The 26999-nt window shown below is 45.5% G+C and overlaps 2 protein-coding genes across 2 annotated transcripts in view; one reads left to right on the forward strand and one right to left on the reverse strand.

Moving 5' to 3' along the window:
- NFX1 (nuclear transcription factor, X-box binding 1) overlaps positions 1-26999 on the reverse strand; it is a 441461-nt gene that overhangs the window by 181269 nt on the left and 233193 nt on the right. The window lies entirely within an intron of this gene.
- The window catches only part of LOC132582431 (carboxymethylenebutenolidase homolog), a 40724-nt gene continuing 31291 nt past the window's right edge, over positions 17567-26999 (forward strand). The window contains exon 1 of the mRNA XM_060254000.1: positions 17567-17659. The gene's annotated coding sequence lies outside the window, so the exon portion shown is untranslated. The remainder of the gene's footprint in view (positions 17660-26999) is intronic.

Here is a 26999-nt window from a genome sequence, read left to right on the forward strand (position 1 = left end):
TTGTTCTGACTCACTGGCAGGGCCAGCCCTAGACTTTCTGGTGCCCTAGACAAGGATAACTTCTGCCCCCCCGCCCGCGCACTGATAACCAGCTTTCAAAAACAGATGAATTGTCACCATGGCTTCCAGGTGCACATGCACACACACACACAAAGCCCAGAGAAACCAACTTGAAATTGTGATTTTTAAAAATAATTGTAAGAACAAGTAATACAACAATCAATTTTTTTCTCAACGTAAAACAGTTTTAGCACACAAATCATTTCATTTTGAATCCAATTTGGATTATGCAACAGCGATGGAGCAGAAACACTAACTCAAGAACCTGTCCTGCATACAGAAATGTAGCCAATAAGGCTCTTTTTAGCATGACATTTTCATGCTGGGAAGGAATGTGGTATACTGTAGCCCAGATTTTGCCAGACTGCAGAGGAAGGCAATGGCAAACCACCTCTGCTTCCTTCTCACTGCTTCTCACTTATCTTGAAAGCCCCTTGCAAAGGTGGCCATGTCAGCTGTAGCGACAGCTCTTTACACACATTCTTGTGCTATTGTTAAAAGCACAAGAGGCAACCCTCCCTCCAAGTGTATACTTCAACTTTTGTGGATTAGATACTCTCTGTTCTCTAGCATCTTGAAGCATTCCCAGGTTAACTGGCATCAGAAATTTCCTTCCCCCTCCCCCCAACACACACTTGATATTATAACCACAAGTAGTTCAGGCTTAAGCCCCCCCCCCAACTGCAGCTAACAGCTGACAACAATTTATATATTTATTTAATTCTGTTTATATCCCCCCCCTCCCCACCGAAGCAGACTCAGGGCGGCTCACACATTCATTAAACGTCGCATAAAAACCAGTAGTGATTAAATTCTGTAAACATATCATATAAATACATTAATATATAAAACATAAAAATATAAAAGCAGTTTCAGGTGCTGTATTAATCTTAAATGATGGTGGATAGCTGTCTATTAATTCAATATCAGATTTTGCTATTCTGCTGTTCCTGCTAGATGTTCTGTATAAAAACCCTTCTTAGGGGCATGATTGTGCTTTAGGGTGAGCCAGATATTTCAGAGTCTGTTGTAGTCTTAGATCTTAATTAGAAAATGCCTGGAAGAAGAACGCCGTCTTACGGGCCCTGCGGAACTGTGGAAGCTCTCACAGGGCCCTCACCTCCTCAGGAAGCTCATTCCACTAGCACGGAGCTACAACAGAAAAGGCCATGGCTCTGGTTGTCATGACCCTGGCCTCTTTGAGGCCAGGGATCAAAAGCAGGTTTTGTGACCCTGACCATAGTGCTCTCCGGGAAACGTGGGAAAAGGTGGTCCCAAACGTATGCAGGTCCCTGGCCATATATGAATGCCCCCATGTAACTTCCTTCCTTCCTTCCTTACATCCGTCTGTCCGTCTTGTGGCCCTCAGACATCTGAGGTTTATTCTATGTGACTCTTACATTAAGCAAGTTTGGCTACCTCTGCTCTAGCAAGTCCTTGGTTCTGAGCCACCTGAGGCAGTCAGATAAATTGTTGAGGACCCTGACCCAGGAGTTCACAGTATCAGTACTACTGGATGATGCCACTCCCTCACTTCCCTGAACTCCATCGCCACACTTTGGGGACCCGGGTGCTTCAGACTCTGAGGTGGAGCCTGTCCACAGGGGGGCAGCCCTAATAAAAGTGGAGCAGCTGCTTCTACCAACACAACTTTCGGACATGGCAGCCAGATAGGCAGTTAGTGCCTCCTCAGCCCATTTCCCTATCAACAGGGCTCCTTATTCTTTGTGCCCACACAGGTGGGTTGAGCAACCCCCCTCAGATTCTAATCTGTCACACAGGCATACCTCTGCATCTCCTCCAGGTCCGTATTTTCATCCCACTGGCTATCCTACAGACCAGCAAGGCAGCTCCACCTTTGAGCAAGAGGAGGGCTACCACTCGAATCCGGGCATGGAACCAACCACTGACCTTTCCCCTGATGAGGCAGTGGGAGACCGCATCCCTGTGTCCCAGTAGACGATCTACAGGCAGAGGTGTTGCACTCATTTGTTACAAGGGCCAAATTTAACACAAATGGGACTTTGTGGGGCCAGGCAATGCATGTCATAAAATGTAATGCCAGGTAGCAGAGATATAAACTTTATAAACAATATAGGCAAACGCAATAAAGATATTTTTTAATTTAAAATGCACACATGCTTAAAACTCTTGTGATATTTTGTTTAAAATGGAAAGGAGGGGAATAGTGGGTTTTGGCAATGCAATTTTAAAAGGAAAACATAAAAACCACAAGGATCATAGCAGAAACTAAAAATATAAAATGCTCTGAGTCTAAATGAAATGGCTGGGCATTGCAAGCTTCTCTCCCCCCCCCCCAGTCTTTTCATATTGACAATGGCCCTTCAGTGTAATGTCCCCCTTTGGCTGTGGTTTCCCAGGTTAGAGTACTCACTAAGCACCAGTTCTCATCCATTTAGCAGAGACAAGCTGGCTCAAAGCATCAATCCTTTATTTGCAAGGAGCTTCAACTGGCCATAAATGCTGCAAAAGTAAAACTGCTTTAGTTGCACTCCATTAAAATACATTGCTGCACAAAGTTGCAAGGAAAACTTGAAATCAATTTTCCATTTAGGTCTCTGGACCCAGATAAACCAATCTATTGAGTGCAGAAACCTTAATGGAAAATCCATTCCACATTTTCTTTGCAGCTTTGCAAGCCCAAAAGCAGGCAAAGAAGGAGGTGGGAACCTTGTTGGCAGCCTTGGAGTTTCAAAAGGTGAGGACAGGAGGGGGAGGAGAGGGGTGAAAATTGCTGTGGGCCTGATTGAAGCACTGGACTGGCCAGGTGTGGCCCACAGGCCAGGAGTTTGACAGCCCTGATCGACAGCTTTTCTCCAAGCAAATTACTAGGATGCCCAAGTACAAGATCCTCTATTCTTCCAACTCTCCAACTTCAGTTGCCCATCTGGTCCTGGAAGACTTCTTAGATATGGCTAAGAGTATCTCAGAAAAGCCTACATGGCTGTTGGCAGGTCAGTCCTGCACTCTGTCTAGCTAGAGCCCCACTCCCACCTGTTACTGCTGCTCTTTCAGTGGCTTGGCTGCACCACAGGGAAGTTTGGCAGTGTGAAAGGACTGAGGAAAAATAGCACCCCTCACCCTCAGTGTGCTTTCAGTGGGAACGCTCTGATCATGCGCCAAGAGGAGGGGCGCCCTTTCTACTTTAGAAGCTCTAAATTTCTCTCCAGCAGCAGACCTGTGCATGTGCATCCCCCAATGTGTTCCTGCACAGAAGACAACTTGTTGAACAGAAGTTACAGGTAAGTGGAACCCTGGTTTTAAAACCTTCCTCCTCTTGCATTTTCAGAGGAGCCACCTCTATTTGTTTTACAGGCTCTAGAGATGGCAGGACAATTTCAAGGTGAATTCTGGTTGCTATTAAACTATGTTATGATCACTCTGGTGTGTCTTGCCCACTTCCTATTTGTGTGCATTCTGCAAGGGCACAAGCATCATCTGCATATTTCCTCCAAGAAGCCTCCATTACTGACATCTGCAAGGGAGCTACATGGTCATCCTTTGAGACCTTTCTCAAGCATTGATATGAACATGAGACAAGAGTTGTCAATGAGAGAGCAACAGAACAAAGTTAGAGTCCAGTAGCACCTTTACAACCAACCAAGTTTTATTCTAGGTATAAGCTTTCATGTGTACACACACAATTCTTCAGATACAATGAAATGGGAGAAAGCCATTGAAACTTATAGACAGGGTTGGGGGGAAAAACAAAAAACAAATTAACACAGGGTCAACAACTGTATATACAGCTGTATTTATAGTTGTTGACCCTGTGCATTTGGCTTATCTTCCCTGTTTTGTCTCAAAATGTCTACATCTTATTATATGCTAATTTCTCCCATTCATTGTATCTGAAGAATTGTGTGTGAACACATGAAAGCTTATACTTAGAATAAAACTTTGTTGGTCTTAAAGATGCTATTGGACTCTAATTTTATTCTGTTGCTTCAGACCAACATGGCTTCCTACCTGCATCTATATCAATGGCAGGGCAGTTCTCTCATTATTTTAAGAACATAAGAACATAAGAGAAGCCATGTTGGATCAGGCCAATGGCCCATCAAGTCCAACACTCTGTGTCACACAGTGGCAAAATTTTGACCTCTGTCCTCTGTTGTGTAGCCTGCTAGACTCCCAATGTGGGACTGCACTGAAGGCCAAAGTTGAAAACAGGGTTCCTGTTGTTCATCAAGTGTCTTCTATGCAGGCACACATTCCTTTCCTCCTATCCTACTGTGAACTCTCTTCTTTATTTCTTAGAAATGGGGCTTGTGGCATGTCAGGAGTGTCAGCGTAGGGTTCATGGACGCTCCAACAATGGACAGACTCTTTCCATTTGAAAATAAGTTTCATTTATTGGATACATACATGTTACTGCTACGAGAGTTCTTTGAAAGTGATAAGTTGCACACAAACTGGCTTGGCCTTTATGGCCCAGGATCAAAGCTAGGGGGTTTGAATCATTCTCACAATACCGTTGCATTCTACTTCTAAGAGGTGCGAGGTTCCCACACTGATATCTTGCATAGCTAGCCGCATCTGTTCTCTCTTCCCCACAGGCGGTCTCGCAGCGGCTGAGAGCTGGCCACATAGTTTACACTTCAAACCCCTTTACAGCCCTTGGCGCCAAGCTTCTCTCCCCCCCCCCCCCACTTCTCCTGCTCTCACAGTTAAATTATAGTTACAGTTCACAGGGTTAGTAAGCAATACCACAATTTAGGCATTCTGGTTAATATCAATTTGAACACAAGCTGACAAGGAGGAACTAAGTGAAGGGAGCTCTGCTCCCTCAAAGAATGTGACTGGGCAAGAAACAACTCTCCTGCATTCCCCAAGGGAGAGTGGCACTCTGTTGCTTTTATAGCTGGAATATTCTCTTTCTGGCTGGTTTGCATCTGCACAGTCCCAATGTGTGCTTGCATAGAAGACAGTAGATGAATAAGACTTTCAAGTAAGCAGGGCTTTTTTTCTGCTGGAACTCACAGAAGCACAGCTCCACCTGGGCTGGTCAGAACTCCAGCTGGCCTGACCCACCATGTGGTAGACTTGTGCTCCCAGGCCAGGCAATGTGGCCTAATATTCAAATGAGCTCCTGCTGGGCTTTTCCCACAAAACACTGCAAGTAAATGTTCCGAACAAAATTATTTGATCCCTTTTGCTGTAATCCAGAGTAGCGCTCTTTCATCAGAGTTCAGAAGCTAAGCAAAGATGGCCCCAGTCAGTGCGTAGATGGGAGACCACCAAGGAAGACTGGGGTTGCTATGTAGAGCCCAGCAATGGCAAACCACCTCTACCCATTCTCTTGCCTTGAAAGCCTCATGGCACTGGGGTCACTATGAGTCAGTCATGACTTGGTGACAGAACAGGATGAAATATTACCAGGTGCATCTATGGTCCCTGCAGGCAGCATTTCCCCAAACAATAGGTACAATATTGCTACATGTTCTCTTAGCTGGAGTTCTACAAGTAACATTATGTGCAGGACATTTACCTGCAAAATTTAGTACAATAATCTATCTTCAAGGAGGCTGAGAAAAAAGAGGTCATGGCATGGATCTGAATGTTCCTTATTCATTTTCATCATTTAAAAATTTTTATGCTGTTTTTCCACTCACCCAAATGGGTTCCCCTAGGTAAAAAACATTAAAACAGCATTTAAAATAATGTATCAAATAATTCAATGAAAACATATAAACACACACATCAACGCACAACACTGTATAGCAGCTGCAGCACTCTGGAGAGGTTGTAAAGTGGATCAGGTACTGAACTTGGGGTCTAATTACACGTTGTGTGGGAGAGTCATAATTGGCAATACAATCTTAAACAGAGCTACATTATTCTAAGTCTACAAAGCTAGTGGGCTTAGAATTGTGTTTAGGATGGCATTGCAGCTAATGCTTCTGCATATCTATGAATAGACTGATCTATGTCCCAATGAAGAATTTATCATTGCAGTCCTAACCAGTGTGGCACCCTTCTAGTTCCACTGAAGTCTCAGGGCCAAGCTAGATGTTACTTTTTTAATGAGTCAGATCTGGGTTCCCCGACCCAACTCACTTCTCCTGCATCCAGACAGCTGTTACAGGAAACTAGTTTTTAAAGCACTGCAGGGCATCCATGGTGTGTAGGGGGAGCAGCTTTAGTTCCCCCCAATGCCTTTTCCTCAATTCTAAACAGTGTTGGGGGGCACTGTTTACCCCATTTTGGAGGTTGCACCTGCAGCAGTCCGTGTGCAGTCTGAAAGGCACATAACACCCCCAGCCATTTGCCGTGGGGGAACTGAGCAGCAGGGGGAGGCTGTGCTGCTGTTCTCATCCACATTGGGCATTCAATGGAACTTCGAAATTTTGTTCTCTGCAGCAATAAAACCCAGTTGAACTGTTTGGTACTAATTTTTAGTTGTGTAGTCAGAACATGTCTTTGGGGGGGGAAAGGATAGGCCAGAGACCTTTAAGCACTGTGCTTTTGATCATAAAATGACCAAATGATAATTTCCCCCGCAAACATATGAAAACTGAATACAAGATTGGTGAGAGAAAGAGAAAGAAAAACAACTTGTTTTCTTAGATAGCTTCAGCATCAGATACTCCTTGTGAAGAAAAAAATTCTTACAAAAAAAAAAACAAGTTGTGCAGTCATCAGAAGACTCTGCAATGCTATTAAAATAATTATACCTTGCATCATTGGGTCTCATAAGGACTATAAGGGACAAGCCTTGTGAGGTTACATGTAAAAGACTTTGTAATCCTTGGCAATGTAATCCTTTGATGACAACAGAGATAATGTGTCATAGATTAAAGCAAAGTTGGTGGATGTGAGGAAGTCTTCTATTTCTGCCAATGATGTCCTACAGATGATGTGCTTGCATGCCCTGCAAGAACAGTATAATCTAAAAAACAGGAAAAGGAAACTTGGTATCACTCATGTTATATTTTACAGAAACACCATAAAAACAGAGAAGATTAACCAATGGATATCTGATGCCAGATCTTAGCCTTGTCATATAATAATAATTATAATAATACTTTTTATTTATATCCTGCCCTCTCCGCCGAAGCAGGCTCAGTGTCAGCCGATGTAACCTTGCTGGATAAAATGCTTAGCTGAACTGTAGCCATCTTTGAACTATGTTACTAACCATGAGAAAAAGCCTTGCATATCAAAGTAGAAAATGCAGATGTTACCAATGCTCAGTGCGAACCTTTCTTTCCCTTGATAATAACAAAGGCAGAAATTCCCTTCTTTGAAGATAAGGCGCCTCCAGGGACAGCTGCTTGGCTATCCTCAGAAGACTAGCAACAACAATGAGATAAGAGGGAGAGACCATGTGAATTGTTGCACCTCACCTCAACAATGTTTAGAATTGTGGCTCTGTATAGTTCCCTTTGATGTATCCCAATATAGCCAGCCTCCTAATGCTACAATATATCAGTCTCAATCTTCCTTCATTCAGATACTTATGGATTATCGAATAAAGCCTAACTTTGCAACAATTCAAAGTCTGGTTGATTTGAGGTCCCATCGTCTGACACTCAGGGCAGCTCACAACATGTTAGTTCAATACAATACAATAAAATCATATAATTCAATAAATACTACATTATAAAACCATCATTTAGATCAACATTCCAATTAAAATTAACAGTTATGGTGCTAAATTACAGGTTTTTAATAAATTGATGGCGGAATACAACAGCAGCGAATCTATCATTAGCTCAGCATTCAGCGAAGGCCATCTTAAAAAGAGTAGTCTTGCAGGCCCTGCGGAATTGCTCAAGACTCCGCAGGGCCCGCACTTCATCCGGAAGTTGATTCCACAGGTGTGGAGCTGCGATAGAGAAGGCCCGTTCCCTTGTGTTCTTCAATTTGGCCTCCCTCGGCCCAGGGATATTCAGCTGGTTCTTTCCCCCTGACCTCTATGGGGAGAGATGGTCCCTCAGGTAGGCAGGCTCTCAACCATATAGGGCTTTAAAGGTAACAACCAGCACTTTGTACCGAATCCGGTATGCAACTGGCAGCCAGTGCAGCCCGCGCAGCCCCAGCTGTATGTGCTCCCACTTCAGGAGCCCTAACAACAGCCTAGCCGCCGCGTTCTGCACCAGCTGCAGCTTCCAGGTTCGGCACAAAGGCAGCCCCATGTAGAGGGCATTATAGTAATTCAGTCTTGAGGTGACAGTTGCATGGATCACTGTTTCTAGGTCCTGGCGCTCAAGGAAGGGGGCCAACTGCCTCGCCCATCTAAGATGAAAAAACGCGGACTTGGCAGTGGCCGCTATCTGGGCCTCCATTGACAGTGAAGGCTCCAGTAGAACCCCCAAGCTCTTGACCTGGTGTGCCGCTTTCAGTGACACACTGTCAAAAACTCGGAGAGGAATTTCTCTTCCCAGAGCACCACAACCCAAGCAAAGGACCTCCGTCTTCGTTGGATTCAGCTTCAACCCACTCAGCCTGAGCCAACCTGCCACGGCTTGCAGCGCCAAGTCCAGGTTTTTTGGGACGCAGTCAGGCCGTCCGTCCATTAGCAGATAGAGCTGGGTGTCATCCGCATATTGATGACACCCTAGCCCATACCTCCGGGCAATCTGGGCAAGAGGGCGCATGTAGATGTTAAATAACATCAGAGAGAGAACTGCTCCCTGCGGCACCCCACAATCTAGTGAGTGCCTCTGGGACAGCTCTCCCCCAATTGCCACCCTTTGTCCCCATCCATCAAGGAAGGAGGAAAGCCACTGTAAGGCCAACCCCCTAATCCCTGCGTCGGCGAGCCAACAGGTCAGTAACCGATGGTCGACTGTGTCGAACACAGCTGACAGGTCTAACAAACATCAGCACCACCACGTCGCCTCGATCCAGATGCTGCTGGAGATTGTCCACCAAGGCGACCAGCACTGTCTCCGTCCCATGGCCTGGGCAGAAGCCGGACTGGTAAGGATCTAAGATGAAAGCGTCATCCAGAAAACCCTGCAACTGTAGCGCTACTGCCCTCTCGATAATTTTACCTAAAAATGGTAAATTTGAGACCGGTCAGTAATTTGCCTATTCGGCCGGGTCTGCTGTACTCTTTTTCAAGAGAGGGCGGACCATAGCCTCTTTCAGAGGTGTTGGAAATCACCCCTCTGAGAGGGATCTATTTACAATGTCCCGTAAAGGACATGTAAGCTCCCTCTGGCAAGATTTAATCAGCCAAGAGGGGCATGGGTCCAAATCACAAGTTGTTGGACGTACAGTAGAGAGAATTTCATCAACTTCCCCCAGGCTAAGTGTGTCAAAGTGATCCAGAACTGAACCAGAAGACAGGCACGGAGCTTCAAGATCTTATACTGTATCCAATGTGGCAGGAAAGTCCTGGCGGAGCGACGTGATTTTATCTGCAAAATTTTTTGCAAAAACCTCACAGCCTAGCTCTAATTCTCTCACATTTGGTCTGCCTTGAGGCAGTGTTGTAAGGTTCCTAATTATACTAAATAATAATCTGTCCTGAGATATGCCAGGTCTCATTTTGGGCAGGAGCTCAGAGGAGCAGAGCTCCGGAACCTCTAAATTTGACTGTGCTCTTTCTCCCCACCTCCCAATACTTGCTTCTGGGCTCCATTGTTCAAACCTTCTGTGAGAATGTTGCTAAAATCTAAAACTTGACAAACTTTCTAATATTTTCCCACACACATACACAAAAAAGGAAAAATAGCTAAAACATATAAAGTAGACAGACCAAATTCATCATGCCACTGTGGGCACATAATTTTAAAAATATGATAGGAGTATTTATTTTATTTTATTTTAGTAAATTTCTATTCTGCCCATTCCCCATAGCACTCAGGGCAGAGTACAACATATAATAAAACAATAAATACAATAAAAACATTTTGTAAACAGACAACTCAACAGCACTCAGATTACCATGACATATGACAAAATAAGGTTTTATTATGACAATTAAAATTCTATAAGCATTTTAAGGTAGATGCTGAGCTGATACAATTTAATACACCTTTCGGTGATGTCAGGGATATGTGGCATATGCAAATTAGTTATACATATGAGTTGTGCTTATGAGCTCCAGTATCTCTTTTTTCCTACAAAATGACTCCTGAAAACAACAATAAAACTAAAACAATTTAATAGCAATAGGTGTGGATATGGGGGCGGGGGGGAGAAAGAAATTTGTGCAGCCTTTCTAAGAGAAACCAAGGGTAAAGGTTGAGTATGTCTCCCGCAGAAAAGAATTTGCTGATATTACACTATTAGAGAGTATTTCTGAATTTATCTGAAACAACAATGCAGTATTTCAGATTTCTGGCGGTGAAGGAATCCAAATGTTGAGTGCTCCTTCATGTAGTGCCCTGCCCACACAAAAACAGCATCTCAATGAGAAGGTCCCCTGACCTGCTGTCCAAGTCCTGCCATGACCTGCCATGATTTATATGACTGTGACCTATCTTTTATAATGCTTTGATTGTGTGCCAGTATAGATGCTTCACTAGCATGCTTTGTAGTTAGAAGCCATATCTTGTTGTCATGGGTGATGGGTCTGGAGTTCTGATTGAATGTGTATAATATAGTTCTGATTGAATGTGTATAATATAAATCCCTCCCCCTAAATTCACAGGATGCTCATTGCTGTCAGATGGCCATCTAGCCTCTGTTTAAAAATCTCCAAGGAAGGAGAGCCCACCACCTCCCGAGAAAGCCTATTCCATTGAGGAATCGCTCTGTCAGGAAGTTCTTTCTAATGTTGAGCTGGAAACTCTTTTGATTTAATTTCAACCCATTGGTTCTGGTCCTACCTTCTGGGGCCACAGAAAACAATTCCACACCATCCTCTATATGACAGCCCTCCCTGGGCCTCTGGTTCCACTTGTGGAATTCGATCTGTGTCTGGTGGTGCGTGTCGGCTTGGGCAAGAAGTGATTGGTTAGCTTCTCCACTGTCTCTTTGTATGTGGCCTCCTCAAGTGTGGTGGCAAGGTTGCCATGCTGCAGATGCTGAGCAGGAGCGACTTCTGCTGGTCTTCATCGGTGATCATGTAGTACCAGATGAAGCAGTTCAGCCGCTTCTCCCAGGTGTCTTTGGGGTGGTCTGGGTTGAACTCCAGGATGTATCCATGATGTCCAGGAGCAGCAGCCATGGTCAGGCCGGGTGTCAGTGTCAGTTGCATAGCAGCGCTGGAGCCTGGTGCACTGGATTATGCCGGTTGGTCCTGGAGTAGTTGGTGATTGGAGCAGGGCGGCAGGGATTTGGATCCTCCTGCCCATAGCTCCCGAGTCCCCAAGTTCTGTCCTTCTGGCTCCAATGAGCCCGGCAGGAACACCCATATCAGTCTTCACTTTGGTCCGCATAAACAACAATGTGTAAGTTTTCACACCTAGACCCAACATGCAATAGGAAACAATCTTGAGAAGAAGTGTCCCTGAGAAAATGTTTATACCATTCCAGGGGAAAAGGAAAAGGGAAACACAGATGCTCCAATTTTTCAAATATTGTAGTGTGTTTGAATTTTTGGTGTTATTCCTGGCATAAGTCCAAGTAGAGAATGGATCATTGCACTGTGCTATTTCAATAAACTTCTGTTATGCTTGCATAAGATGGAACCTTTTTGATTAGCAACTGGTAAGGCCTGATGCCTGCACTCTGAAGGTGTGAATTCTAGCAACAGCACAATAAAGGAGGAATCCACTGGCAAAATGAACTTTTTGTGAGCTGGAGTTCACATCACCCATAGCCTACTGTTGTATTTTTCTGCTACAGAGTAAAACAGACACCAAACCAGAATGATCAGTCTAGAAACAGGCCGGTATACTAACTGTGCAACTTGGCACTAAGACTGAATCCACAATGAAAGGGGAAAAACACCACTAGAGCAAAGTCAATGCCACCATCTCTGTACAGACTTGAAACAGGACATTTAGTGCAATATATTTCTTTTTGTTGTTGTTCAGTCGCACAGTCGAGTCCAACTCTTTGTGATCCCCCTGGACCAAGTCACGCCAGGTCCTCCTGTCTTCCACCATCCTCCGAAACCTGCTCAAATTTGTGTTTGTTACATCAGTAACACTGTCCAGCCATCTCCTCTTTTGCCGTCCTCTTCTTCTTTTGCCTTCTGTCTTTCCCAGCATCATGTTCTTCAGTGAGTGCTCCCTTCTCATTTGGCGGCCAAAGTATTTGAGCTTCAGCTTCAGCATCTGACCTTCCAGGGAACAGTCAGGGTTGATTTCCCGTAGAACTGACTGATTGGATTTTCTTGCAGTCCAAGGGACTCTCAAGAGTCTTCTCCAGCACCACAGTTCAAAAGCATCTATTCTTCTGCGCTTGGTCTTTCTTATGGTCCAGCTCTCACAGCCATACATTAGAAATATATTTCTAGTACATTTTAAAATAGCTAATTGGAGGTCTCTCTGATGATGTATTGATTAATCCCTTATCCTGAAAGAGACCACACAATTGTGGGATTTCATTTATTTATTTTAAAAAAATATAGATGCAGAATACAGTTAGGGTGTTACATCACACTTTTTCATGGACTTGTCAGCAGTGTTTGACACAGTTGATCATGCGATCCTGGTCAACCACATGGCTTCAGTGGAGGGTTGTGGAACGGCCTTAGCGTGTTTCCTTTAATTCCTCCGGGGATGCCATTGGAGGGTAGCGGTTTGGGATTCCACAAGGCGCAATTCTCTCCCCAGTGTTATTTAATATCTATATGCACCCTCTATTGGAGTTCATTAGGAGGTTCGAAGTTGGATGCCAGCAATATGCAGATGACACCCAGAAGACACAGTTTGGAGGCAGCTTTGGACATGGAGGCAGTGGTTTTTCTTCTCCCCTTGTCTCTTTTGGGCCTTCCCTCCTCACTCAGGTTTGTGGGTGTCTGTGAGTGTAGGGTTTCCAGCCCCCCCCCTGGCCTTTTGGTTGCTTATCTGAGACTGAGGCAAGGCCTGAGGTGGAAGCTGCTGTTGCCACAGCAGGAGCTGCTCCCATGATGCAGTTTGTCTTCTGCCTCCTCAGGCAATGGGGAGAGTTTGCAGCTCAGGCAATGGGAATGTAGGTGAATTCTGGCCAGTACTACTGGAGAATTATTCTAGGGAGATGTTTTTGTCAGATACCCAAGCCTAAGTCTTCCTGGGTTACCACTCCTTATTGTTTGAGCAGAACCCAGCCTGTGGATCCTTGAAGTTAAATGCACTCAAATAAAACAGATAAATATAAGCTTTTTCAAAACTTTAAAGAAAAATATCACTATGCATGACATAAGAGAGCCAGTTTGATGTAGTGTTTAAGAGCAGTAGACTCTGCTCTAGAGAACATGTTTGATTCCCCACTCCTCCACATAGCCAGCTGTGTGACCTTGGATCTGTTAGTTTTCTCAGAACTCTCTCAGCCCCACCTACCTCACAGGGTGTCTGTTGTGCAGAAAGGAAGGGAAGATGATTGTAAACTGCTCTGAAACTCCTTCAGGTAGTGAAAGGCAAGGTATAAAACCAACTATTCTTCTACTTCTTTTTCATAAGCATAAAGTTAGCATGGCTTCCCTCTGACCTATAGTCAGAGGGAAGAGCCAGTTTGGTGTAATGGTTAAGTGTGCGGACTCTTATCTGGGAGAACCGGGTTTGATTCCCCACTCCTCCACTTGCACCTGCTAGCATGGCCTTGGGTCCGCCATAGCTCTGGCAGAGGTTGTCCTTGAAAGGGCAGCTGCTGTGAGAGCCCTCTCCAGCCCCACCCACCTCACAGGGTGCCTGTTGTGGGGGAGGAAGGTAAAGGAGATTGTGAGCCGCTCTGAGACTCTTCAGAGTGGAGGGCGGGATAGAAATCCAATATCTTCTTCTTCTTCTTCTTCTTCTTCTTCTTCCTTTTCTTCTTCTTCTTTTGCCATCTGGCACAATTTGGTTTATAAGATCCAATCAGGAATCTCCCTTGATTGGACTTTTTAGAAGATATTAATGTCCATTCCTACTGTCTCTTTTCTAGAAGATATTAATGTCCACTCCTAATTCCCCCCTTCCATCTGGTGATACAACTGAGCACAGGTAAATAAAGTACTAAGGGACAAATGTTACTTCTGCTAGCCATACAGCTTCAGAGCACACATGAATATATGAAGATGTCTTATATTGAATCAGACCATTGGTCCATCAAGGTCAATGTCATCTACTCTGAGTGGTCACAGCTCTCCAGGGTGACTGTAGCCAGAAATTTTTTTCCTGGGTCCGCTCCTCTCCCCCACCCACTGCCAGTCCCCAAACAGATTAGGATTGGGCCACTGGAGAAACTGCTAGGCAGTAGCTTGGTAGGCAACCAAGTTTGTTTCTGTCAGTAAAATGCAACCAACCTTGGTTCTCTCAGTAAAAGGTGAGGGGAGGCCCTTTCTTGGCCTCTTTTGGCCTTTGAGGGAGAAGCCATTGGGCCCAGTCCTCACTAGGGTTGCCAGTTTCAAGTTGGTAGCAGATTCCTGGGGATTTTATGGTGAAGTTTGAGGAGGGCAAGGTTTGAGGAGGGGAGAGGCCTTAGTTGAATATAATGCCATAGAGTCCACCCTCCAAAGCAGTTATTTTCTCCAGGGGAGACAGATCTGTTGTCTGGAGTTGAGTTGTGATACCAAGAGATCTTCAGGCTCCACCTGGAGGTTAAAATATAGCAAGATGCCTGTGACAAAATTGCTAATATAATAGCTTATAATATTTAAATCAGTGATCACCAAAGCAATCAGTCCCATGCATCCAACAATAATAAAAGGAATGTTCCTTTCATACTGTAAAGCACCAGAGAACTTCATGATGAATTAAAGCCACAATTCCTACAATTATTTTCAGTTCTCCAATGCAATTATTGCTCCTTGTAACCAACTTTTCAATAATCCTAAGGACATTCAGTTTCCTATAAATCCCATAAAACCTCCACAAATTTTCAGTAGCCTTCTTGAGCATGTTGCCTATTGAAAATTTGTAAGGACTTTGTGTTCCATTTGAGATTGTACATAAGAATCTGTAAATTGATCTTCATTGGTCCTTTGAATATAATCCCTTGCCTGAAGAAAATAATTTTGAAACAGGTTGCCAAGTAGACTACCTTGTTGCATATTTATGGGATTTAGGAGATATAGGAGATTGTAAACTTCTCTGAGTCCCTGATTCAGAGAGAAAGGTGGGGTATAAATCTGCAGTCTTATAGCAAACTGAATGTTTGTAGGATTATTGGAAAGTTGGTTACAAGGAACACACAGGACTATTGTTCAGATCAAAGGGGGGGGGGGAGAAGAAGGATGTGAGCTGCTTTGGTTTCCACTGTGGAGAAAGACTGTCCTTGTCTGAAAGGACAGGGGAGGAGATGGAAAGCTGATCAATTCCCCTGCAGAAAATAGCTATCTTGGGTGGGTGGGAAGACCCCAAAGTTGGGGGAGTGAATGCCTTCACTTGGGTGAGTGGGTGGGAAGGGCACTTACTCACAGCCTCTTTCTAGAGCCCACTGTATTTCCATCACAATGGGCCTTATTCCTGGTCAGTGAATAAAAGCAGTCCTCTGCCTGCAATGCTTGGCCTAGTAAGGGATGCCAGGCTAGCAACCCATCCTCTTCTGCAGCCCCACAACAGGAGCTGGGGAGAGGCAGGGAAAGCCTGGCTCTGAGGAGCTCTCTGCCTGGTCATCTGCTGGACAGATGCCTGCCACTGCTGCGGGAGGGGGGTGGGGAAAGGGGGTTGGACTAGATGACCCTGGAGGTCCCTTCCAACTCTATGATTCTTTGAAAGGGCCCTTTACCCAGCTGGCATTGTCTCCTCTCCACAAAAGCTGCAGAGTGGCTTGGCTGCTGGCAAAAACAGCTGCAAGTTTTGCAGGGTGGTCTCTGTGTGCCAGCCAGGCAGCCCAGGCCTGACAACTTCCACAGGTGCCACAGCCAGGCAAGCTGCCCAGGGTCACCTCCTGCCCAGCCATTGCCACTCAAGCCACTGCCTCCTGCCACTGATACCCCACCCCCTGAGTTCCAAGGAGGCCCCATTGCATAGCAGGTTGGGGAGTGACATCAACCTTCCCACCCCTACCTAGATACAGGCCTGCCGAATTACCTGTTCCTTTGAACTGAAGACACCAGAGACTGAACCCAGTACCATCTGCATGCAAAGTAAATGCTCTACCGCAGATGCAAAGTCTCTCTGTATAGAGTGGCCAATTCCAGATGTTGCTTAGAGATCTCCCAAAATTACAACTGACCTCTAAACTACAGAGATCAGTTCCTGAGGAGGAAAGGGGTGCTTTGGAGGGTGAACTATATGGCATTATGCCCTACTGAAACCCTTCCCATCCGCAAACCCTGTCCTTCCCAGCCACTACCCCCAAATATGCATCAATTTCCAAACCTGGAGATGGCAACCCTTTGGGATGTGCTCAATGCTTTTCCAAGTGACAATCTCAGCAGCTGGCATAATGAGATAGCTGCTGCAGCCCACAGATCAGGACAGGAGGGGCCCATAGGGGCCCAGGAATCCTGGGTGACCAAATCCTGGTGGTTCTAACATCCCCATCTATTCCTTCAATATGGTAGTGGTGGAAAGTCATAGACAACTTATGGTGACTCAACAGGGTTTTCAAGGCAAAAGGTAAACACAAGTGGTTTCCCATTGCCTGGGCCTGCAGACAACAATGGACTTCCTTGGCAATCTCCCATCCATGAGAGCCAGTCTGGTGTCATGGTGAAGTGTGTGGACTCTTCTTATCTGGGAGAACTGGGTTTGATTCCCCACTCCTCCACATAAAAGCCAGCTGGGTGACCTTGGGCCAGTCATAACTCTGTCAGAGCTGTTCTGGAAAGAGCAGTTCTGTCAGATCTCTCAGCCCCACCGATCTCACGAGGTGTCTGTTGTGGGGAGGGGAAGAGAAAGGAGATTGTAAGCCACTCTGAGTCTCCTTCAAGTAGTGAAGGGTGGGGTATAAATCCAATCTTTTCTTCTCTTGTTCTTCTGACAGCGATGCAGATCTTGTGAATTTGGGGGAAGGTATTTGTGAATTTCCTGCATTGTTGGACTAGATGACCCTGGAGGTACCTTCCAACTCTATGATTCTGTGATTCTAACCAGGGCCAACTCAGCTTAGCGTCTGAGATCTAACGAGATCAGGAAAGCCTGGGCTATCCAAGTCAGGTTATCCATCCAATATTCCTTAACCTAAAGATCTGATTTCCCATTTTGAAAGAGCCGTACTTGGTTCCATGCCAAGCCACATCTAGTTCTAGAGCTACTGGTGGCCAACCTCTTCCGTACAAGAAGCACTGAAGAGTGATGTGAAAACAGGAACTTTGATGTGTAAACAACCAAAGGAAGACAACTGTGCCAAGTGGGAACTACACTTAGCCTGTTTGGAACCAAGCCTGCCTCTTCCACTAAATCATTTCTCCTCCCCTTTCCGGTATTTCAGGATTAGGCATTTACTTCTAAGGCCTCCTCCTCTTCTTCCTTCTCACAACTCTCTCTCCTAGAATACCTGAAACAAGCAGCTGCAGAGCCGTTTCTGCTGCTTTTGACATCTTCCAAGTCTCTGCAGTTCTCAAAGGGAGTCTCATTGGGTTCAGACCACAGTCCCTCTGGTCCAGGTATGTACAGACAGGGTAAAGGCCATCACCCACCCTTTTGCTGAGGGTAGAGAGGCAGCAAAACAAGTTAGCAGGGGGCAACTTCACATAGTCCAGGGTGATGAACTCTGCCTGCAAGGCAAGGACCACCTGGTTCATCTCTCCTCTTGAGCATGGGTTCCCAAATGGCCTTAGGCAAGCCCTCCTATCCTTGCCACAGCCCTCACATCTGCAGGACAAGGACTATAGTACAGGCTTGTTGCAAGGACTGAAACAAGAGAACAATGTGAAGCGATCAGCCTCTGGAGAGCTCAGAGTAACACATGTGATTCTCCCAACAATCTCACCATTAGGATGAGAGAGAGAGACAGAAAAAGCACAGCTGGCCCAGAGTCCAGCAGCAAGCTTGGTGGCATGACAGGAGTTTCCATGGAGGACTCCAACTGCGAACTCTGGCAAGCTGAGACTTAGTTCCGACCCAAAGAGGAGCTCCTGGTGGGGGAAGATTTGACTCAGGGAATGGGATCTCTCCCATGCTGGACGGGGTTGCAGCTGGCAGGGGGGTGGGGTGCTGCTTGAGCCAGGCCTCTTGTTGGACAAACAGGTGGCAGCAGCAGCCAAGGAAGCAAGTGAGCCAGCTGCGGTCCTTCATGGGGGGGGGGGGGGAGATCCTGCCACTGTGGTGCAGGGCCTAGTAACATCTAGATTAGATGACCACAATGTACTCTATGTGGGGCTGCTCTTGAAGACTGGCTGGAAGCTACAGTTGGTACAGAATGCTGTGGTCAGAGTATTGACTGCAGTGGGTTGTAGGGACCAGATCACTCTAGTCTTCCTCCATCTACCCTGGCTCAATTTTAGGTGCTGGCAGGACTTTTTTTGAGCAGGAACGCCATTCCAGCTGGCTTGGCCAGGGCTCCGGCTCAAAAAAAAAAAAAAAAAGGTCTCTGGCAGTTTCCCCTCTTTTCCTCGTGATCCGCTACAGTGAGCATTACAGTAATCCTTGTCTGGTAGAGGAGGGAACAGCAGGCAGATACCACGGGCACCAATTGTGCCACCTGGGTAGGAATCCTGGCTGTGGTGGCAGCTGCAGCTTCAGCGTGAGGGGGGTAGGGGTGGCAGTGGGGGGGCGGGGGGTGAGAGCCGGCTACCACCAGTTCCACTTGCACTTCTATCCCAGCTGAGGCTGCCTGCTCATTGCAAATGTCCACCCCAGCTGAGGCTGCCTGCTCATTGCAAATGTCCACCCCATCTGGGGCTTGGGCAGCCTGTTGTGCGTGATCTGGACAGCCACCTTCTGGCACTGGCTAGAGCCCCCGTGCACAAGAGGGAACAAACTCAAGACAAAGGCTGCTCCTCCAGCCTCTTGCATTAAGGCAGCCTTATTGGTTCCTCGCTTGTTTCCTCACTTGCATAAGATCATGTGCAGCCAGTTTGGGGGCACTCTGAAGTCCTAGGTGCTGTGCTAAGCCCATGTATGTTTCCACTTGAGACTTGCTGAATCCAAGCCAATGTACCAGGTTGTGTTGAGAGACCCTGGCCTGGCTACACCTCTGTGCACAATGTCAGTGGCCACTGACTAGAAAGGCTTTGGCTTCTCTTCCTCTATTTAGACTTCTTGGGTTGCTTCCAACCTGGGAGTCGTGATTCCTTGTTGTGCTCTTGTTACTTTTGCAAATGCTGAGGCATTTATAATGGCAACAGAACTACTACTGGGGGGTGGGATCTTTTAAAATCTTCGTTTCCATTAATTTATGTCATATACAGGAAGGGACCAGCATGTGTTTTTTTGTGTGTTCTTTGTGTTTTAAAGGTGCATAACTTTTACTTTAGTACTGATAACTTGCTTTTACTTGAGTATTGATACCCTGTTCCATAGTTTCCTGGAACAGGAAACATTCTTTTGATAACATCAGTGAATTGGATGGTAGTGCAGGGAAATCCAGAGTGTTTTCACAATGGCATTCTTGGAAGCCGCCCTGAGCCATCTTTGTGGGAAGGGCAGGATATAAATAAATATATATATTAAAAAAGCAACTTCTAGTTCTCTCATTTTAACACAGAATGCTCAAAGCTGTACAAATCAAGCCTATTCTAAAGAGGTACTGATTTTCATCTGTTAGCCTCATATTTTAACATTTGTATTGGGAACTGCTTTAAAGCTAAGGTACGTGTAGTGTTTGTCTGCTGGAGTGACTGTAGTATCTTTAGGCTCTCTAGAACTTCCAGCATCAATCACCAGAAATTCCATGAGGTGGGCATGGCTGGATGACCACACTTATGGGGATGTCAGGGGGTGTGGTCTGATATGCTAATGAGTTCCTGATGGACTTACCAGTCCATTCAGAAGTCCTAGTTCAGGTGGCCTCACCATCTGTAGCTAGACAGGTGGCAACCTGAGAAAAGGCAAAATGCTCTCTGCAGCCTCTTTATTTTCTTCCAGATTTATCATCCTCTCAATGCCATTTCATTGTTTATATTAGGAGCAAACCAGCCTTGAACCTCTTCTCTATTCAGCTGCAAAAGCCTTCTGAATTTTGTTGGCAAAATGCTCCCTTGCATATCGTAGGTACTGGAGGTATAAACTGTATAAAGGTGATTTCAGATGTTGAATGGCAGCAGTAAGCTTGATTGGATTATGTGAGATATGCAGAGGGGTAGGAAGTGTGGAGTTACCAACATGGGTAATGAGACAGGAAACCTAGGTCTCAATTCAGTCCAGGAGGATTTAGTCCAGGAGGATACAAAGAATAAATGGGCATGTCTGACATTAGAAACCACAACGTTAAAAAAAAGTGGGAGAATATTTAACTTTCCAGAACATTCAGTTGCTGACCTAAGAGTGCTCTTACAAGGGAATTTCAAAGAGAGATTAGAAAGAGAGACTACTGAATTGCAACTGATAATGAAGCTTAGTGCGTCCTCCAGGACTGAACTGAGACCTAAGTTTCCTGTCTTATTACCAACTCCTGCTATTATCATTTGGCGTCTGAAATCCCTCCGTTCTCCAAGTTATAAGGACCAATGAACTCTCATTCTAGCTGTATCTGAAGAAGCGAGCAGTGACTCACAAAAGCTCACACCCTGCCACAAATGTTAGTTGCTACTGGACTCTTGCTCCTTTCCAGTAATAAAGATTGCAAGCTGTGCAGTTAGGTTTCTTTCTTTTTTTCCCTTCATATGTTTAAACTGGAGAGGGGGATCTGTCCAAATGTAATAATAGCAGAACACAATTATCTAAATGTAAAGCGTGCCAGTCAGAAGAATCCTCCCTCCCTCCCTCCCTCTAAAGAAGAAGTGTGTGTGTGTGTGTGCATGCATGTGTGCGTGCGTGCGTGTTTGCGTGTGCATGAAAGCTTATACCTGAAATCAGGGCCAGCCCTGCCACTAGACAAACCAGGCCATTGCCTAGGGCACCTGGAGGCACCAAATTGAGCGCCCCCCATGTGACTTGCTGACATTATCAGTGCAGGGGGAGGAGCCAGAAGTTAGCCTTGCCAAGGGTGCCAGACAGTCTAGAGTCGGCCCTGCCTGAAATAAAAGTTCACTGGTCTTAAATGAGCTTTCTCTTGCTGCTTCCTGCCCCCTCTCTTCCTCCCAAAGGAGGAGTGCTCAGCCAATGGAGGGAAGCAAAGCTGGTCTTTGTATCTCCCATGCAAATAGAAAGCAGGAAGCAGCAACTGTTCTGTGTGTGTGTGTGTGTGTGAGAGAGAAAGAGAGAGAGAGATCAAGTCAGCAAGAAGCAGGAGAGGAGTCTGGGTAAAAGTGCGCTGCAATGTGGTGGCGGCAGCAGCCTTGGGGAAGGAAGCAGGAGACAGCCAGTTGCTCACAGGTCAGATTTGAACCCTGCAGGAGCCAGATCCACCCCACGGGCCACATGTTTGGCACCCCTGAGTAGAGAGAAAGAAGGAGTCTGTGTGAGAAGAAACAGTTTATGAGCATGTTCCCCTCTGGCTAAACAAGATTCTATCAAAACCATCTAACATCTCAGATTTTGGTAAACTGCTTGGAGAGCAAACCAGAGTGAGTCAACTGAAACACAAACCAGTATGAACATGTCAAGCAGACGGATTCAATGACGAGTCGAAGTTGCTACAAAGACTACGTTTATTGATAGACTGCTACTTTGGCTCAAGCCTTGGCTTGAGAAGAATGAAACCAATGCATTGATACATAAGTTTTAAGGTACACTTCAAAGGAATTCCTACGGGGAGGGGAAGCAGGGGAGCATTTACGCATAGCCACAAAGATACATTCCCAGGGTGTTTATCAGACATTCGGCCTTGTATCATCCAGATGGTGCTTCCTCCCACAAGAGGATTCATGGGAAGGTGCTGATTGCTTTGCTCTCAGTAATTACCAGTCATAAAGCAGAGAGGGCCCAGGGAAGGATAATAAACTAGCAGCATTTGGTTCATTATGATCTTACCCAGGCCTGCTTGTGGCAGGCCAGGAACCCATCAGTTATTGATCAGAATCAGTCGAGCTTGACAGAACAAAGAAATGTGGAGGGAAGAAACAGAGAATCATCCTGCTAGATATCCTGTCATAAAGTGTCATACCATTTCTACAAAGGCTTTTAAAGGCAGTCAGCTATTAGCACAATACATTTGTTGAAATTCAGTGAGATAGATTTTGTTGTTCATCACATACTGTCCAGACATTTGTGTCATATGGCACTGGCTATCACATTTGTCAAGTGAGTCTGCACCTTCTGTCCTCCTTTGTGCTGGCAGCAGGCTGCTGCAAGCCATTCCTGGTGCTGGAGGAAAGCACCACCTTTGCAAAGGAGGACACCGTGTGTGAATGGATAGATCTAGGCCAGGGGCAATGTTCTCTCTAAGCTGCAGAGTCCTGTGAGCAAAAATTCTATCTTGTGAGCTACTGGTATTAAAGTTGTGAGCTAGTGGCATTAAAGTTGTGAGCTACTGCATAAATTATTGTGCTCTGGGGCCATTTTTCCTGAGCTAAGACAAAAATGTGTGAGCTGGAGGCTAAAAATCTGTGAGCTAGCTCACACTAACTCAGCTTAGAGGGAACCCTGGTCAGGGGTGACCAGATTGAGGTTCTGGAGCCACACGTGGCTCTTTCACACATATTGTGAGGCTCTCGGAGGGCCCCCCTGCCCCATCGACCAACTTGGAGAAGGCATTTCTCTCTTTAAATCACTTCTCTGAGCCAACGCAGCCAGCAGCTTGGAGAATGCATTTAAAGTTAAAGTCCACCTCTCCCTCCCATCTGTCTGCCTTCTTTCCTTCCTGCCTTGTGGCTCTTAAACATCTGACATTTATTCTATGTGGCTCTTACGTTAAGCAAGTTTGGCCACCTCTAATATAGGCCAATGTTTTTATACCAATGACAATGTGATCCTTCCTTCCTTCCCCTAACAGCACATCCTTTTCTAATTTGACTTCTGGGTCTAATGTGTTTGTGGGTCACCTCTTGGCTATTCCCTGCAATATGTCTGATGATGAGTAACACAGCTGTTTTGCACTCCATCCTCCACCAGCAACATGCTCCAACAATTGCAAGACTTTGTTTTAGCTTGAATTTCTGTAACCCTTCTGGGACACTGACCTGGATGGCCCAGGCTAGCCGGACTTCATCAGATATTGGAAGCTAAGTGGAATTGCTCTGCTATTAAGTACTTGGATGGGGGACAACCAAGGCAGCCCTGGGTTGCTACAAAGGGGCAGGCAATGGCAGGCCACCTCTGTTCATCTCTTGCCTTGGAAACCAATAAACTGGCTGCAATTTGACAGTAGTTGCTGCCACCAATGCTTTTGGAGGCTCAGTGGTTCTGCCCACAGCACCTCTACACCTCATGAAAGCAGCCAGACAGCCTTCAAAAAAATCACAGCCATTTGTACCTTTAACAGACCATAACCTCCCAAGTCACATGACATTCATCCACCAATACCATGTAGATGTTACACAAAATGTACAGAAGTTGGTGAGACAGGAATCCTGCAGCTTTACCACACTTTAGGACTGGCACACTTTTTGCCACTGTATTTATAGATTGAAATTTGTTGGGCCACTGTTAAAACACAGTCGCTGGGGTTGCCAGCTCTGGGTTGGGAAATACCTGGTGATTGAGGCTGTGGAGCCTGGAGAGGGGAGGGCTCTTTGCATGCTGCGGGGCCACACAACCAACCCTCCCCAGCAGCCCTTTTCTGATGGTTGTTGTCTGGAGATCAGTGTGAGAGCAGGAGATCCCCAGACCCCACCTGCAGGCTGGCAACCATAACAGCAGCCATCATAGAAACAAATCATAAACCATACATGCATCAGCTTGTTTCAACATTTATCTCTCCTCCACTTTCCCCTTTAATCCTTGTCAGTAGTTAGACTAATCTCCACACACTTTTTTTCATCTGACATAGCATCAATTACATCAAGATTTCCACTAAGCTGTCTTTCATCAGACACACCAACAGCAGGCAATTGAGCATTTGTGCACCAGACAATTATAAAGGTTTCATCATTTGATTAACAGCACATCTTGGGCTTTGCAGGGTGTCCCCACACCTTCCTGTCTCCAAATGGGAGGCTTTTCAGCTGCGGCTGCTGCTTTCATACTCCCTGCCCTCCAGCCACCGACTCCAGGTAAGACTGCAACATGCATGAGAATTCTTAATTGCAGCTTGCTCAGAGAGTCACCTGCTCCTCGTTGCACAGTTTTTCCTCATTCTTATAATCACTACCATTACTATTAACATGACAACTACTAGTAGTTTAACAAATCAGTCCTAAGAATTACACTCTTCCAAGTCCACTGAAGTCAATGGGTTTAGAAAGGTATAATTCTGGTTAGAATTGCATTATAAAGATACACAGGGCTGTCAATGTGTCTAGTTCTTTCTGGTGCAAAGAAGCAAGTTCCGCACAATGTTCAGCATTTTTGCAGAATATATATATATATATATATATATATATATATATATATATATATATATATATATATATATATATATATATATATATATATATATTTACAAGGGCTGATGGGGAAAGATCCCAATGGTTTTTTGTTCCTTCAAAATTGGTAGATCCAATAGTTAACTTAATACATAGCATTTTTATCCCCGTCTTTGTCCAAGAAGCACAGGGTGGCCTGTATAGATCTGCTTTCCAGCATTTTATTCTCAGAGACTGAGAAGATTAGCTTGAGAGCCAGACTGGACATTAAAGTGGCCACAAATCCCACCCATGGCCATTTTACAGTAGGTATTATTGGATATCTAAAAATGCTGTGAGGTTCCTTGCTGCATGGGGGGATCAGGAGATGTTTCCCTCACCCATGAAAAGGTATTAAAGAGGGAAACAAGGTCAAATGATCTCTTGCCTATGCCATGGTCTTGATCAGAGTCAGTCTTTTGTGGCATTCTTAAATGGCCAAAATCTTCTCTAAAATGGCAACAGTGGCCATGGGTTGGAGCAATATCTTTTCTTTTTAAATTTCATTTAAAAAATAGGGAGGAAAGTAAAAAGAAAAAAGATTGTCAAGAGCCAGTTTGGTGTAGTGGTTAAGTGTGCATTTTCTTATCTGGGAGAACCTGGTTTGATAACCCACTCCTCCACTTGCAGCTGCTGGAATGGCCTTGGGTCAGCCATAGCTCTCATAGGAGTTGTCCTTGAAAGGGCAGCTGCTGTAAGAGCTCTCTCAGCCTCACCGACCTCACAAGGTGTCTGTTGTGGGGGAAGAAGATAAAGAAGATTGTGAGCCACTCTGATTCAGAGAGGAGTATAAACCTGCTGTATTCTTCTTCTTCCTTGCTGCCTGTTGACTTCCTCCCAGTCACCACCACTTTGGCTGGGTCTTGCTCTTCTCCCTGGTGCGGTTCTCTCTTTTTAGCACAATGAGAGCTAGAGGTGCCTCGATACAAGTTGGAAGGGTAGTTCCTTCACTTGTCCTCAATAATATAGTGGGTTCTATGCATGGCAGAGTCTCAAAGTAAGTGATGACAAGCTCTTTACTAGACATGATATAGGATGGGCTACATTACAAGACTGGGGCTGGGAGCTTACTGGCCCACTTATATACATCTCTGGATTCCCACGCAAGCACATCATTGGGTCATGCAAACTGACAGGGGCTTGTGATTGGTCTAGGGCTGCAGAGATTTGGTTCCTGCAACCCTTTGTTCCCAAGCCGCAAGCTCAGTCCGTATGTCACCCCCATCTTTAAAAAGGGTTCCAGAGGAGATCCGGGAAATTACAGGCCAGTCAGTCTGACCTCAATACCGGGAAAGTTGGTAGAAACCATTATCAAGGACAGAATGAGTAGGCACATTGATGAACACGGGTTATTGAGGAAGACTCAGCATGGGTTCTGCAAGGGAAGATCTTGCCTCACTAACCTGTTACATTTCTTTGAGGGGGTGAACAAACATGTGGACAAAGGAGACTCGATAGATGTTGTTTACTTTGACTTCCAGAAAGCTTTTGATAAAGTTCCTAATCAAAGGCTCCTTAGAAAGCTTGAGAGTCATGGAGTAAAAGGACAGGTCCTCTTGTGGATCAAAAACTGGCTGAGTAATAGGAAGCAGAGAGTGAGTATAAATGGGCAGTCTTCGCAGTGGAGGACGGTAAGCAGTGGGGTGCCGCAGGGCTCGGTACTGGGTCCCATGCTCTTTAACTTGTTCATAAATGATTTAGAGTTGGGAGTGAGCAGTGAAGTGGCCAAGTTTGCGGATGACACTAAATTGTTCAGGGTGGTGAGAACCAGAGAGGATTGTGAGGAACTCCAAAGGGATCTGTTGAGGCTGGGTGAGTGGGCATCAACGTGGCAGATGCGGTTCAATGTGGCCAAGTGCAAAGTAATGCACATTGGGGCCAAGAATCCCAGCTACAAATACAAGTTGATGGGGTGTGAACTGGCAGAGACGGACCAAGAGAGAGATCTTGGGGTCGTGGTAGATAACTCACTGAAAATGTCAAGACAGTGTGTGTTTGCAATAAAAAAGGCCAACGCCATGCTGGGAATTATTAGGAAGGGAATTGAAAACAAATCAGCCAGTATCATAATGCCCCTGTATAAATTGATGGTGCAGTCTCATTTGGAGTACTGTGTGCAGTTCTGGTCGCCACACCTCAAAAAGGATATTATAGCATTGGAGAAAGTCCAGAGAAGGGCAACTAGAATGATTAAAGGGCTGGAGCACTTTCCCTATGAAGAAAGGTTGAAACGCTTGGGACTCTTTAGCTTGGAGAAACGTCGACTGCGGGGTGACTCGCATGCCTGTAATTGATTGATGTGCCACCTTATTGTGAAACCCCCCCCCCCTCGGATTTCACCCCGTACATGACAGCACCTAATACTCTGGAAACCTGTGCTGGTATCCATGCTGACCCTCCC

This window comes from Heteronotia binoei, chromosome 14, assembly GCF_032191835.1.
Source record: "Heteronotia binoei isolate CCM8104 ecotype False Entrance Well chromosome 14, APGP_CSIRO_Hbin_v1, whole genome shotgun sequence".
Taxonomy (NCBI): Eukaryota; Metazoa; Chordata; class Lepidosauria; order Squamata; family Gekkonidae; genus Heteronotia; species Heteronotia binoei.